The sequence below is a fragment of the Eschscholzia californica genome, unplaced genomic scaffold, assembly GCF_041429995.1.
Source record: "Eschscholzia californica isolate CP2 unplaced genomic scaffold, dmEscCali1.0.p SCAF_1, whole genome shotgun sequence".
In the NCBI taxonomy this organism is placed as follows: domain Eukaryota; kingdom Viridiplantae; phylum Streptophyta; class Magnoliopsida; order Ranunculales; family Papaveraceae; genus Eschscholzia; species Eschscholzia californica.
In genome coordinates, this window is record NW_028238198.1 from 76,807,137 (window position 1) to 76,822,512 (window position 15,376).

A 15,376-nucleotide genomic window follows, 5' to 3' on the forward strand; every position below is an offset into this window, starting at 1 on the left:
TTTAATAGAGAAGAAGGTTGGCACAAGAAGGTCTAGTAAATAAGAGAGAAACGGGTAGAGAGACAACGTAGATTCTTTTTCTCTCTCTATGCTACCGAATTTTTCAGATTCAATGTGGTAAACTATTAGGGTTGCTTCAATGTGTAGTTTATATATCTTGGGAGAAACCTTAAATCTATTTGGGCTTTATAGTGAAGTATAATCGACACTCAAAGTGATTGGCATCTATAGGCACCCGTCGGGTGAGCATATCGGGCTCGGGTATGGGCGGGGTGGCGGGCAGAGCTTTTCACCCGAGCCCGCCCACGAAAAATCATCGGGCTGGGCGGGTAGTACCCATCTTCGGGCGCGGGCGTCCATGGACATTGTCGGGCGCGGGTAAACGTGACGGGTATCGGGCTTTCGGGTAGAATTCCCACCCCTAGTTCTTACCGAAAATCCATCTTTTTTTTGTTGCCATATTTTTTATTAGTTCTGTCCGAAAATTTTGATCTAAATTCGGTGGTTCCTAACGAAAACTTATCTTTTTTTTGTTGTTATATTTTTCTTATAGTTTTTGTTGTTTTTCACCGAATTTTTTGGTAAAAATGTCACAAGAAATGTTCATCGTTCTAAGCATTTTTTTCACCGAAAACTTGGATCGTTCACAAAAGTTAGGAAAAAATGTTGACCTAAAAATTCAAGTTCTTTTTTGGAATAATCACTACAAATTAGTTTATCTTATCCTAAAATTATGTCTTCACTTAGAATGTTGTTATATGAATCCAATGAAGAGTTGTAGTTGAGTTCTTCCATATCAAACTCTTCCATTAGTGAAGTTTCTTGACAACCAAGCTACTCCATTAATTTACCTTCTTCATTGTTAGTTTCTTCCATTACTAGTGTTTCTAGTAGATTGTTCATAGTTGTGGTGGTGAATGTTGTGGTGGTGAATGTTGGGATGGTGAAAGGTGTTGGTGGTGAGGTTTAGGAATGAAGGAGATAAAAAATCTTCTACTCTATAATCACTATATATATTTTTTTCAGTTTGATCTTTATTAAAATTTGATTTTGTCCCTATGTGCTATGTAAATAGTAAAGTCTTACTTACAGTGAAAGTGAAAAGATTCTAACTTTTGGACACTCTAAATAGCCAAAGTAGCTCTCCAAATAGTTTTGGCTTATATTAATGTCATGTAAATATAATTACCTTTATAGTCCAATTAGAAAAATAAAATAGAAAACAAGTCTTGCACTGATAAAATTTGGGGAACTATAATTTTCTCACACAATAAAAAAAAAATTACCGTTTTATGCAATTTTTAAGTAGCATTAGTTAGGACAACTATCAAGGTCTTTAGGGTTGTTAAGGACACTCCTGTACATACAATATTTAAAGAAAAATATGCTCAGATTCGTGGAGACATCAATCATGTATACCACTCATCAAATGATAAAACAACTTTTCTAAGAAAATATGAGAATTAGGTAAAACTAATCTAATTCTTTTGAATAATTAGATATATTTTTTTTTGTGAGATGAATAATTAGCTATTTATTATTAGAGAAACAAATAGAGCAATATCCAACTACGTACTTTTTGGAACACAGAGAAATTGAAAAGCTGTAAAGTTGTAAGTTAATACAATAATTTGGTTTAACATTCTAGGCGCGTGTTGGTAGTTCTATGTTGGACCAACCTAAAGTAACCAAACACACACTTCTCATGATTTGTTACTCAAAATTCAAAGGCTGTTATTTGAAAATGAAACATCACTTTATTTGTGTGTTAAACTTCTACCAAGTTTCTTGTTACCTACTATCAAATTTCAAAAAGAAAATAAAGTACAAACTACAAAAGAATTTGTAAGGATTACAAACTTATGGTGTTACTTTTAGAAAAAGACAATAATATTGTTGTTTACTTTTTTTTTTTATGAAGACTATTGTTGTTTACTTTGAAATGGTGTATAGTGGTGGAAACAATCAAAATAATATAATTAGAAAAAATTTAGATAATAATTATAATAATAAAAAGAAAGTGTCATATGAATCACCTTAAAAGGAAAATGGGTTCTTCAAAAAAATTAGAAACGACATTTCTATGGTGTTAGAAGAAGTTTTCAAACACGGTTGAATGACTACGATGGTTGTTGATTGTTACAGTTTTTATCACTGATGCAAAACTATGTCATCGTTACATCAAAAAAAAAATATTACGTGAACAACACAAAACTTAAACAAAACAACAAGCGAGGTATAAATAAAACCCTAAGCTACTATCGCTAAATATCAACATTAAAAATCAAATCCTTTTCAAAGGTTGTGCTCTGGATAATAAAAGAACTCTGAAGTACAAAATTTTAAAAGGGAGTTATAAAATTTGTCAAATTTTGTAAGACAACAAAACTTCTTTCCATCTCCACCACCATCTTCGTCTACCACCTCCGACCACTACCACCTCCATCTCGTTCATCTTTCTCTCCTTCGTTTCTTCTTCCCCCTTTCCTCTTTTTTTTCTTCCTCACTTCTCTCTCAGGCTCCCACCACCACCACCTCTGTTTATCTTTTTATCTCTTTTTCCACCTAGTCGTTTTGGCGAAGGGTTGCCTTCGCCAAAATGCCGCTATTGATTTGGGCCATCCCCCACACTAGATTGGCATCCCGACGACGGGGATCCCATCCTTCGATGGAATCGCTAGAGAGAGAGAGAGAGGGATGAAGAGAGAGAAATGATGGTTGTAGTCGGAGGAGAAGAGATAAAGACTTAAATAAAACTGAAAGTCGTCGAAAGTGACAATTTAACGGTGACCATTAATAGCGTGGATAAGGAATGGTGGAGGGGATTTGGGGAAACAAAAGGAAAATAAAAGCAAGACTGAAAATCACAAGAAATTTTGTACCCCATAAATTTTTTCCCCCGAACGGTATCTTTATAAAATCCTTCGGAAAGAAAATTACAACTTAATAAAGAAAAGAAAGAAATTTCATTTTATTCAATTAATCCTGAATTCGAAATATGGTCCAGAAACAATGATGTATCACTCTTCTAAAACCTCGTACTAATATTGTTTCTCCATACTATATCTCATTATCTGAATCCACGTTTTACTGAATTCAACTAAATACAATTCTTACTTTTTTTTTTTTTTTTTTTGTTGAAGGAAATACAATTCTTACTTATTTATTGCACTTTGAAAAAATGAGGAGTAAAATATACTAGAAAAGTGGACCTACTACATACCTAATAAGAATTTACCAACTATCAAGATAGCGAAAAAAAATCATCTGGAGAGAGAAATAATTTACCAGAAAATAAAGATTGTTGTTTTCTTCTAGACCTGAAATAGACTTTGACCCCTCTTTCAAATTTTACTTTGCTATTAAAACAAGTATTTTCATTTCGTTCAACAATAACACTAACTTCAAATATAGGACTTCTTTCAACAAAAATGAAATTCAAATATACGAATTACTGCCCCATGGACTTAACTTTCCAATGAGAGATGAAAAGGACCAAATTTGTCTTCTCTCTGAGAAAACATTGGGACATATTAATATGTGATTTTGATATTTTGTTATGATTTTCCCTGATTTGTGGCTCTCAAACGTGCCCACAAATCCAAGTTCGTGACCGTTGAGCCGTGTTGGGTGGGGTGTGCATGCAGCTACTATTTTTGAGTGAAAAAGATCTAGACACTACCTGTTGACTTTTTTTTTTTGTTGAACTCACTACCTGTTGACTTGGGAATCTACAACAATTCCCTCCTACTTGGACCCTTTCAATTTGGGTAAGAAAAGAAAAAAAAAATCTATAACTAATAAAACAAAATAAAATATTTTCAGAAGATAATGGAAATCAATTAAATAATCTCTAGGGCTCTAAATTTCGATTGCGGGCTAAGTCTTTGTTGTGCACGATTTTTTTTTTAGTTTACTGGCAAATTTTAATATTAGAAAATAATTATTTGGATCAAAAAAATTATCTCAATAACTAAAAAAAATCTAGACTCTATTAAGTAGAAATTATCAAAATATTATGTGTAATAATAGGTAAAGTTTATAATAATATTGATAATTGTTAGTTTGGTCATTCTTTTTTCATTCCCAAAATAACCTAACTAACTAAAACTCACTCCCTCTCTAAAAAATACGGGTTAGGATTTGTTAATCTCCTTCTTAGGGTTTCTTCTTCTTCCTAGGGTTTCTTCTTCCACTACTTCCTTCTTCTGCAAATCTTCTTCGTCATCTTCTACGAATCTTCTCCTTCTTCTTCTACGGAACTATGAGATGAAAATTTCAGAAACAAAATTTTAATGGAAAACATCAAACCGGCTACTATTGAAAGCTTCATTCATGATTTTACAGTAACTATGAAAAATTGAGAGAGAGAGAGAGGGAGAGAGCCATATCGATTTCATGTTCGGTTTCCTGTTAACAACACAAATCGATTTGCAGAGATAGTCATCAGGGGCGGCCTTGGCCCAAAGCCACCAAAGCGGTGGCTTTGGGCCCCCAATTCCTGATGAAACCAGGAGGGCCCCCAACGGATTCAATATATAAAAGCTAAATGTTAAAGTATAACTTGGAACCATGTAGCTCAGTTGGCAAAGCTTGCTTTGAACACCCAAAAGGTCATTGGTTCAATCCCCATTGTCTACGTAATTTTGCTCCTTTTCTACCACAACTCATTTATTTTATTAGTATCTTATTTTTTTTTGTTCAAATCTTGATCATCAATACAAACCAAAATGAGTTTTATTTTTTGGTAATTAGTTTTTATTACTTATATGTTATTTTTTTCATGTTCTTTTCAATCTAATTTTAAAAAGTTATTATACCGATCAAACTAAAATAATGTAAGGATATGTCGTTTTTTTATTAGAAACGAAGTGGTAAATAAGATATACAATTTCTACAAGTATTTGAAATTAATATGAATTTCATATTAAAATTGACACCAAACTTATATTTGTATTGAACAAAACATTATTTTTAAGTTGTTCGAAATTTTCTACAAAATTTTGTTCATGCATCCCAACAATGTAACCTAAAACTAAGGACACCTTATTAATAGGATTAAGGTAACACAATTATATAAACAAAAAAATTAAATTCTTTAAAGGGCCTCAATTTCGACGTTCGCTTTAGGCCCATCACAACCTAGGGCCGCCCCTCATAGTCATAAGGCTTCGGTAATGAATCTGAATAAATCTGCGTTCTTTTTTCTTTCTTTCTTAAAACCGAAACTCTAATTTTGGTGATGATGAATCTGATGTTGACGATGAATTAGATGCTGATGTTAATGATTATATGCGTCCAAGTCCGAAACCCTAATTTATCTGATGATGATGAATATGAAATTTTTCAGATTTGAAGAAGAAACTTCAGTTTTTTTGTTATCGTGTTGCAAATCGAGTTTGCAAAATCTGATCCCGAGATTACAGTCTACAAAGCTTGCAAATCCAGTTTGCAATTTACATTTTGCAAGTTCGCAACTCCCAGTTTGCATTTTACTTTAGTTGCAATTTGCATTTTTCAAACCCCTCTGCAATAATTGCAAACCCAGTTTGTAGAAAACAAAAAAGGACAATGTTTTTCTCAGTTTTTTTTTTTAAAAAAAGTATTGAAAATGTGTCTTGTTAGAAAACAAATAAAAATCCCTTTTAAATGTATAAATTTCACACAAATCCAACATCTCAAAAAAAAAGTTATGTAAATTTAAAGTTAAAAAATAAAATAAAAGAATTAATTGCACAAAAGGTTTCTTTAGTCTTTGTAAGGTTTTTTACCTGAATAATAATAGTGGCCAATATATGGACAAACAAATATCTTATGCGGACAACTATTTTCGGGTCCGATGCAAGTCAACTATGCTTGACTTGAATGACTTATACTTAATCAGGGGGACAAAATTACAAGGACTTCATTACTAAAACAATAGTTAATGAGAAATTCTAGTCATCCCTCCATTTTGGTCCCTCCCTCAACCCTCCATCGGTGTGACAATTTATCACTTGAGTGTGGAGCAATTGGAGAGAGAATTGTGAGAAAATATACTCCGATGATATGTCGCCACATGGACGGAGGGCTGGGGGAGGGACCAAATGGAGGGATAAATAGAATTTTTGATAGTTAATCTAGGAATCATAAATAGGGTTATTTCCCTAATGGCCCCTTACTTTGTGACCAGCTTCCCGCCTGGCCCCCTACTTTACGAAAAATACCCATATGGCCCCCTTCCGTTATAACACCGTCACTCTCTCTCCTCCATCATGTTTTCTCTCTCTGCCAACTCACGCCACATCATCTGTTACGCCACCTCATCACCATCTCCGGCAGAGGTCGCCGGCCGGCGACCTTCAAACTAAAAAAAAAAAAAAAAAAAAATTTTTCTCTCTTCCTCTCTCTCTCTCTCTCTAAAATTACTCCGGCGAATCTGTTCATTGAAGAACAGACCCAGGTCTGTTCTTCAAGAAGAGAAAGAAAATGGAAAAATTTGAATGAATCTCCCAAAGAAGAATTGAAGAAGAGACATGCATTGACAGGGGAGACAGGAGGTGGAAAGGCATTCAAATGATTTGAAGTCAAACAAAATAAGACCCAAAAGCTGCCTGAAGAATAAAAACGAGAATAAGAAGCCAAATCCAAAAGCCTCCATGATATGTATCTTAAGAAACAATGGTTGTTTGCTCTTCATAAAACTGGTAATATGTTTGATTGGGTCTTCATATCAACTGTCCTATTCATTCTCAATTGTTGCAGTAAGATTTAACCAGATTTTCTTACAAACCTCCACAATAATCAGAACTCCTCACAGGGAAACAACCCTTCAAGGCTTCAACCGTCAATTCTATGTCTACCATCCAGAACCCTAAGTCAAAATCGGACCACCATATCTCCTCTTCCATGACCCATGAAACCCTAACCGAAGAACAAAAAGATGATGATCTTGTCATAAAACCCAAACAAGAAGTATTCTTTCGTCTTTGTTTTCTTAAACAAACTCGCAATCTCTATTTAGAAATTTAGTACTGTAGTTGGTACTTGATGAAGAAGAAGATGGTGCTGCTTAGATTTTTACCGTTTATGGAAAAAGAAAAGTAGAAGGACTGGACTTAAAAACTCTAATTTTCAGAAGGGTACGAGTAAAATATATTAGAGTAATGTCCCATATCAAATTGTTGTCCACATAAAATGATGTAGATTGTTGCGGATGCGTAAAAGTAATGGAATCCACCATTGTTACTGAACTAAACTAATTAAGTAAAGCTGATGAAATAACGATTAAACGATAAATAAACGAAAAACAACTGAAATAATTAAAGAAGAAGATGCAATCAAGGTTGATTTGTATTTGATGATTCAATTCAATGCTTAACAAGACATACCAGACTTCTCTTATATAGAGAATAAACTTTCCTAGATAGACTCAAATAAAGAAAGAAGATAACTATTAAGGATACTTTCCTTGATTGCTAGGACTCTAAATATGGAAATCCTAAATACTAAACTGGAACTTATCCTATTATGGGATCTTGGCCGTTGGGCCTGTTATTGGGTTGGCCGTGAGGCCCATTGATGGGATGGCCGCCATCATACTCCCCCACTGTGGAACAACTTGTCCCCAAGTTGGTGTCGTCATATATTGGTTCATTCGGATAAAACGGGTAGATATTAACGATGCGGAAGGTAACTTTGGGGACGATTTTGAAGGCAATCCTTAGTTCCCACTTTGCGCGAAATTTGCCAAAAATTCGAAGAAGACAAATATAGACCAATTCAGCAACTAGAATCCGAAACCCATGATGTGAAATATCCCTCAAAATAAATTGGAGGAAACAAACTTCTAACAAATTTCTACATCTCCCGTCATCTAGTAATTCAACGAAGAGGATCATAATACCCATATTATTCTCTCTCAAAAATTCAACTATGTATTTTGTCATCCTATCGAGGCTTCGACCAACGAGTGAAGAATAAACAATGTTGATCGTGCCATCTTCCCATGGTAAAATTTGCCACTTAACAATCTTCAAGAAGGAGTGAAGTAACATGAACAAGTATAAAGAGAGACTTATTGTAGCAATTCCCAGAAGTTCTTCACCAAGAGACGAAATAACAAATAAAGGAACATAACCTTCAGGATCCTTTAGTATATGCTTCAATATGGTATCACTTGCAAATAAACTCATATCGCTGAATTGATATTCCACCTGTTTGACTATCTCTAATCGAAGATCATCACTGAGTAAATTTTTCAATGAAATTGGAATTGTAAGAGTAGAATATGAAATCAATTAAACTGAATTCTGTTCCTTAGGGTTAAACCGATCAGACCCACTACTAGTACCAATATACTGTAAGTTTGGGTAACCTGAATTTGGAATTTATATCCGTGTTCTTGGAACAAATTCAAGGGAATTCACGTTTAATGTAGAAGAATATTGGCTTTACTATTACTACTGTTTATCTTCTTCTCTTCTATTGGTTCTGACATCTCACTTTCTCTCCCACTTTTATTCATTGTCATAATAACCTTCTCTGCTACAAGAGAAGAATAGTGAAACCCAACACCAAATTGACCAATCACACTAACATCTGCCCCTACCTCTAATGGCTCCATGAATTCCTTTGTTTCAAATCTCTCAATCTTTTCCAAATTGTTCATCAAATCGGCTGTCGTCAATCCGATTCCATTATCAATACGGTTTGGTCGGTTTGTAGCTCTTGTAACAATTACATGGGCATGAGACTTTAAACCCTTTGTAAGTGTCAAGAGTTGGGAAACAATTTCAAGAATAGAGATATTATAAGGAATTTGTCTAACAGATTTTGCATATGTAGAAACCAGTTTAGATGCAGGAGCAACTGATCCGAAAGTAACTTTATCGCCTTTAATGTTGGCAATATTAACAAACTCTAGATGTCCTTGTTCATCACCGGTAGTTAGACAAAGAGTTGTTGCTAAAGAAGTACCTTCATAGATAGCATGAAGTTGTTGACTTTCAAAACAATCAAGAATAACATGAAGACTTAAAGCGTGTTTTATTACTGAAAGTGGATGATTTGATGCTAAACTTGATATAGCTGAGGGTGATAGCACCAAACACGTAATTGTTTTACTACTATTGACTTCCTCTGCAAGTTTTGTTCTGCCAATGTGATCTGTACTGACAAAACCGGGACTATTACCTTGAACCAGATGAAAGTGGCCAAGTTCTCGGAGAAATAGGAAGATGGAAGATGAAAACATGGTTGTCATTCTTGGAGTGGAAGTGAGCAATTCGTCTTCCCCATTCATTGAATAACTTGTATTTTTGTTATGAAGGACCTCTCCTCCAACAACATTGTTCATGGTGGTCGAAGGAATTTTGTGATTTAAAACAACTAATTCTTCTCCCGGGATTATATACGGAGCAAATAATTTCTGTGAGCTTGTGTTATTCATCTCATTGAACTTTTCTTTCTCCGTCATTGAAAAACTAGTATTTATTTTATCAAGAAAATCTCCTTCAACAGTATCGACCATGGTAGTCGAAGGAATTTCGGATAATTCACTTTGTTCTTCTTTTTCCTCAGTCATTGAGAAAATTTTGTTCTTTTTGTCAAGAACTTCTTCTTCAATACCATCGAACACGGTGACCGAAGTAACATTGGAGAACTGTCTACTTGATTCAATCTTTGTCTCCACATATGAAAAATATTCATCTAACGGAAGAAAAACATACCTGAAGATGCTTTTCAATGTAGTACAATCGTCTACGAATTTTTTCCCTTGATTAATGAGTCTCCATTGCATTGCGTTGAATTGTTCATAGATTCTTTCGGACATATGTTGTTCGATGAGAAAAACCTTATCTTCGTCATGGATATCTTGGTTTATGAACCAATCTTCCATATGTTGAATCCAAAAATTTATATGATATTGACCGTCGAATAGAGGAATTTTAGAAACGGTATTAATTTTTTCTGGATATTTTCGATCAACATAAAATTGTTTTGAATCTCGAAAGGGATCCCAATCTAAACGTGGAAAAATTTTCCAACACTCAAGGAGAGATGTATCCATGAAAAAAATTTCATCTTTTGTTCCCAGATTTTTAAAGCTCTGAATACCAGTTGATGTAGATTGTTGCGGAAGCGTAAAAGTAATGGAATCCACCATTGTTACTGAACTAAACTAATGAAATAAAGCTGATGAAATAACGATTAAACGATAAATAAACGAAAAACAACTGAAATAATTAAAGAAGAAGATGCAATCAAGGTTGATTTGTATTTAATGATTCAATTCAATGCTTAACAAGACATACCAGACTTCTCTTATATAGAGATTAGACTTTCCTAGATAGACTCAAATAAAGAAAGAAGATAACTATTAAGGATACTTTCCTTGATTGCTAGGACTCTAAATATGGAAACCCTAAATACTAAACTGGAACTTATCCTATTATGGGATCTTGGCCGTTGGGCCTGTTATTGGGTTGGCCGTGAGGCCCATTGGTGGGATGGCCTATAGGGTTTTGTGTATCCTATACACTAACTAGTGTTGTAAGCGGAATCTCAAACATATCATGTTTAACACTAGATTGCCCAGGATCGACATGCATAAACTAATCAATGAACTAGAGAGGGATAAATACCTTAACGCGTTTTTCCCTCGAACCATTCCAATCGCATGCAAAGATCGAGAGCTCCAACTGTAGCTCCTCTACTTGAGACACCGAGTGAATAGACTTGATCTCCCTTCCTTTCAGACTGCTAGGACTTACTAGAAGGTTGAGAAGAACTCTTCTTCTTGACTAGATTGATAGAATGGGAACTTTTTCTCTATATTCCTCTCTCTCCAATAGCTGTATATTCAGAGAGAGAGAGAGCTGTATAATTTTTCCTTAGAGAAAAATCCACACCTTTTCTGTTCTCAACTGACCCAATATATAGACAAACCCTAATTAGACTCTCATTCAGATTAGGTTTTCTATTTTCTGGGTCACAGAAAAGATAATTACCAAAATACCCTTTTTGGGTATTTTGATAATCCCCTTAAGTGTGGCCGGCCAGGGCAGCCCACCATGGGCCTTATGTGGCCGGCCCACTTACTCTGGTCGGCCATCTCATGGCCGGCCCAAAGAGTCTTCCTTCTATCTTGTCCCGAATCTCCATTCGGACCCTTTCGGCCTTTCCAGTTGAATCCCATCCAACTTTAGCCAGTTCCCGTCTAGTCAATTCTCTCCGATCAAGTTACCACTCTTATGTGTAACCCGTTGTAGGATCCGGTCTATGTTAGCCGCGAATCAACTCCTTGATCCGCCGATCGTAGTTGGCTTCTAGCAAAGCATTACGACCCCTAATTGGACCGGACTGGATGATCTTTACGTGTGGTCATCGTTATCCTAACTGACAAATTGATCGCATTGCCACCTTGGTCGAAGGACACTCCTTCGGAAGGACATCTCCTTCAGACCTAACGGATAAATCCTTCAGTCTCCCACTTGTACTTAGAACAAGTGCAATGCTCGATTCCCATGTCGCTTAGTATCTCATCTGATACGTCACACCGTTCAGACTTTCTTGATCCAGAGAACAACTGTCAATTCAAATGATTAACTCTTAATCCATTTGAGTGCGGCCACACATTTTCCAGTTGCTTCTCCTCAAGTGGCCCGGAGATACTTATTCCTAACTTAATAGGAGGACATCATCCAGTCTTGTATTCCCACTTAACTTCATGTCTATCCTGTCTCCCCCAATATGCTGCCTTTATAACCTCCTTTTACGGCGCGGCGTTTGACAGTACCAAAGTTCGACATTCCTTACATAAGATGAGTGGAGCACTCATGTTTACGGAATCTCTCCAATCTTGCCTATGAGAGTTTGTGACGCCTTTTTCAACTCCTTGAAAAACTCTCATCTTTGGGTTAATCCAATGTAGATTCCCCAATCTACATCCATGTAATTGACTTAAATACCATATTCCTATAGCCCATGGAACTGCGCTATCAGTCAATTCCCATGCTAGTCTTCTTAAGTCATTGTTGTCCATGCAATGACCTGGACTAGGGACTCTATAATGAATCTATTCCATGTTCACTTAGTAGGGTTCCATTTACCAGATCACGTATCTGATAAACCTACCTGGAATTCTTCATTATTTTGGACCGTCATTAAACACTAAACCATTATTTAACGACAGAAATAACTCCTTTATTTCTTTTTATTGAATGTAGCTAATTGATTACATGAAAACCCCTTTTCATTAATCCAATTACAACTTAAAGCCATTCATCGATGCGCTTTATACCTATGCCCCTTCTATGACTCTCATACTTGGGCTGAGGCAGTGGTTTAGTTAACGGATCGGCAACGTTGTCGTCCGTATCGACTTTGCAAATGACCACATCCTTTCGCTCAGTGATTTCCCTAATCACGTGATACTTCCTTAGGATATGTTTGGATTTCTGGTGTGCTCTTGGTTCCTTAGCCTGGGCGATAGCTCCATTGTTGTCACAATATAGAGTAACCCCATTTTCTATGCTAGGAACTACACCAAGTTCGGAGATAAACTTCTTTATCCAAACTCCTTCCTTCGCTGCTTCCGAAGCGGCAAGGTATTCTGCTTCTGTGGTAGAGTCTGCTACAGTAGTCTGCTTTGAGCTCTTCCAGCTTACTGCTCATCCGTTTAGACAAAAGACATAACCCGACTGCGATCGGAAATCATCTCTGTCCGTTTGGAAGCTCGCATCCACATGGCCTTCCGCGATTAGTTCGTCTTTCCCGCCATACACCAAGAAGTGATCCTTAGTCCTTCTCAAGTACTTCAGGATATTTTTGGCTGCGGTCCATTGTTTCTCACCTGGATTAGATTGGTAACGACTACACATACTCAAAGCATATGAGACGTCTGGGCGAGTGCAGACCATGGCGTACATGATAGATCCTATTGCCGAAGCATAAGGCACCTTCTTCATGTGTGCTAGCTCATCAGGATCTCGGGGACACTGAGTCTTGCTAAGCGTCGTACCATGTGTCATGGGTAGGAATCCTCTCTTAGAGTCTTCCATCTTGAACCTCCCAAGAACCTTATCTATATAAGTCTCTTGACTAAGTCCAATCATCCTCCTCGATCTATCTCTATAGATCTTGATGCCCAATATATATTCTGCATCTCCTAGGTCTTTCATTGAAAAACACTTCCTAAGCCACTCTTTCACGGAGTCAAGCATAGGAATGTCATTTCCAACGATCAGTATGTCATCCACATACAGGACCAAGAAAACTAGGTTGCTCCCACTAACCTTCTTGTATACACAAGATTCCTCTTCATTCTTCAGAAAATCAAACTCTTTGATTTTCTCGTCGAATCGAAGATTCCAGCTCCGACTTGCTTGCTTCAACCCGTAGATGGACCTTTGAAGCTTGCAAACCTTTCCAGCATTCCCGGAATCCTCCAAAACCCTCAGGCTGTGTCATGTACACATCCTCTTCCAGTTTACCGTTCAGGAAGGCGGTTTTGACATCCATTTGCCAAATCTCATAATCGTAATGAGCTGCAATTGCTAGAATAATCCTAATGGACTTAAGCATCGCGACAGGGGAAAAGGTTTCTTCGTAGTCTATACCCTGGACTTGTCTGTAACCTTTTGCCACGAGTCTAGCTTTGAAAACGCTCACGTTTCCATCCTTGTCTGTTTTCATCTTGAAAATCCATTTGCATCCTATGGGTTTTACCCCATCGGGCAAATCAACCAAGTTCCAAACTTGATTCTCAGACATGGATTCCATTTTGGATTTCATGGCTCCCAGCCATTTTTCGGAGTCTGGGCTCGTCATAGCTTCTTCGTAGGTGCTGGGTTCATTATCCTCTACCAACAACAACTCTTGTCGTTGAGATAACTCAATCAGCCTTGCGGACCTACGCGGGGCTTGAACAACAGGTGAGACACTCTCAACTCCTTGAGGGTTCTCCTGCGAATCACATTCGCTCTGCGCGGGAGGATCTCCGAGATCTACCATCTCATCCCCTCTTTCCTCTTCTATCGGCTCATAATAGTTAGGAATCGCGACTTCTGACATCGGTACAACGGTGCCAGTTTGTTGCTCGGATCGAACCTCTTCGATCTCTATATTTCTCCCACTTGTCTTCTTGGAAAGGAACTCCTTTTCAAGGAAGACACCATCACGAGCAACAAACACTTTGTTCTCTGATGGGTTGTAGAAGTAATACCCCTTTGTCTCTTTCGGATAACCGACGAAGAGACACTTGTCTGATCTTGGTGCTAGTTTATCTCCTTGTAAACGCTTTACATAAACATCGCAACCCCAGACTTTGAGAAAAGACAACTTTGGAACCTTTCCAGTCCACATCTCATATGGCGTCTTTTCTACAGCTTTTGACGGAGCTCGGTTAAGTGTGAAAGCAGCCGTTTCTAGAGCATACCCCCAGAAAGTGTTAGGAAGATCGGCTAAGTTCATCATCGATCGAACCATGTCCATCAATGTTCGATTCCTCCTCTCGGACATACCGTTCATCTGAGGTGTTCCTGGAGGAGTGAGTTGTGAAACTATTCCACAACTCCGAAGATGATCCTCAAACTCTTGACTCAAATACTCGCCACCTCGATCCGATCGAATGGCTTTTATTTTCTTGCCAAGCTGATTCTCTACTTCATTCTGGAATTGTTTGAACACTTCAAACGATTCCGACTTATGCCTCATTAGATATACGTAACCATATCTAGTGAAGTCATCAGTGAACGTAATGAAGTAGCCATAGTTACCTCTCGCAAGTGTACTCATAGGTCCGCATACATCCGTATGTATCAGTCCTAAGGGTTCACTCACCCGATATTCTTTCCCCTTGAAGGACGATCTTGTCATCTTGCCCACTAAGCATGGCTCACATGTATCGTACGATTCTAAATCACACGATCCCAGAAGTCCATCTGCATGAAGCTTCTGCATGCGTTTCATGTTATTGTGACCCAAACGACAATGCTAGAGATAGCTTTGGTTAGAATCATGAGTACGAAGCCGTTTCGTGTCTATGTTCAGGATTTCGTCTTCTATGTTCACAACATAAAGACCATTACGCAGCTTAGCACTGGTATAGAACATCTCACCCTTGTATAAAGAACAACTCTTGTCCTTTATTACAGCGTGATATCCCTCTTTGTCTAACACCGACGCAGAGATGATGTTCCTTGATATAGTCGGTACGTAATAGCAATTACGTAGCACTAATATCAACCCAGTCTCTAAACTGAGCTCGAAAGTTCCTACAGCCACAGCAGCAACTCTTGCCTTATTTGCGACTCGTAGAACCATCTCGCTCTTTGTCAGATACCTGACCTCCTTGAGCTCATCTAATTCTGAAATTATATGTGCTCCACATCCG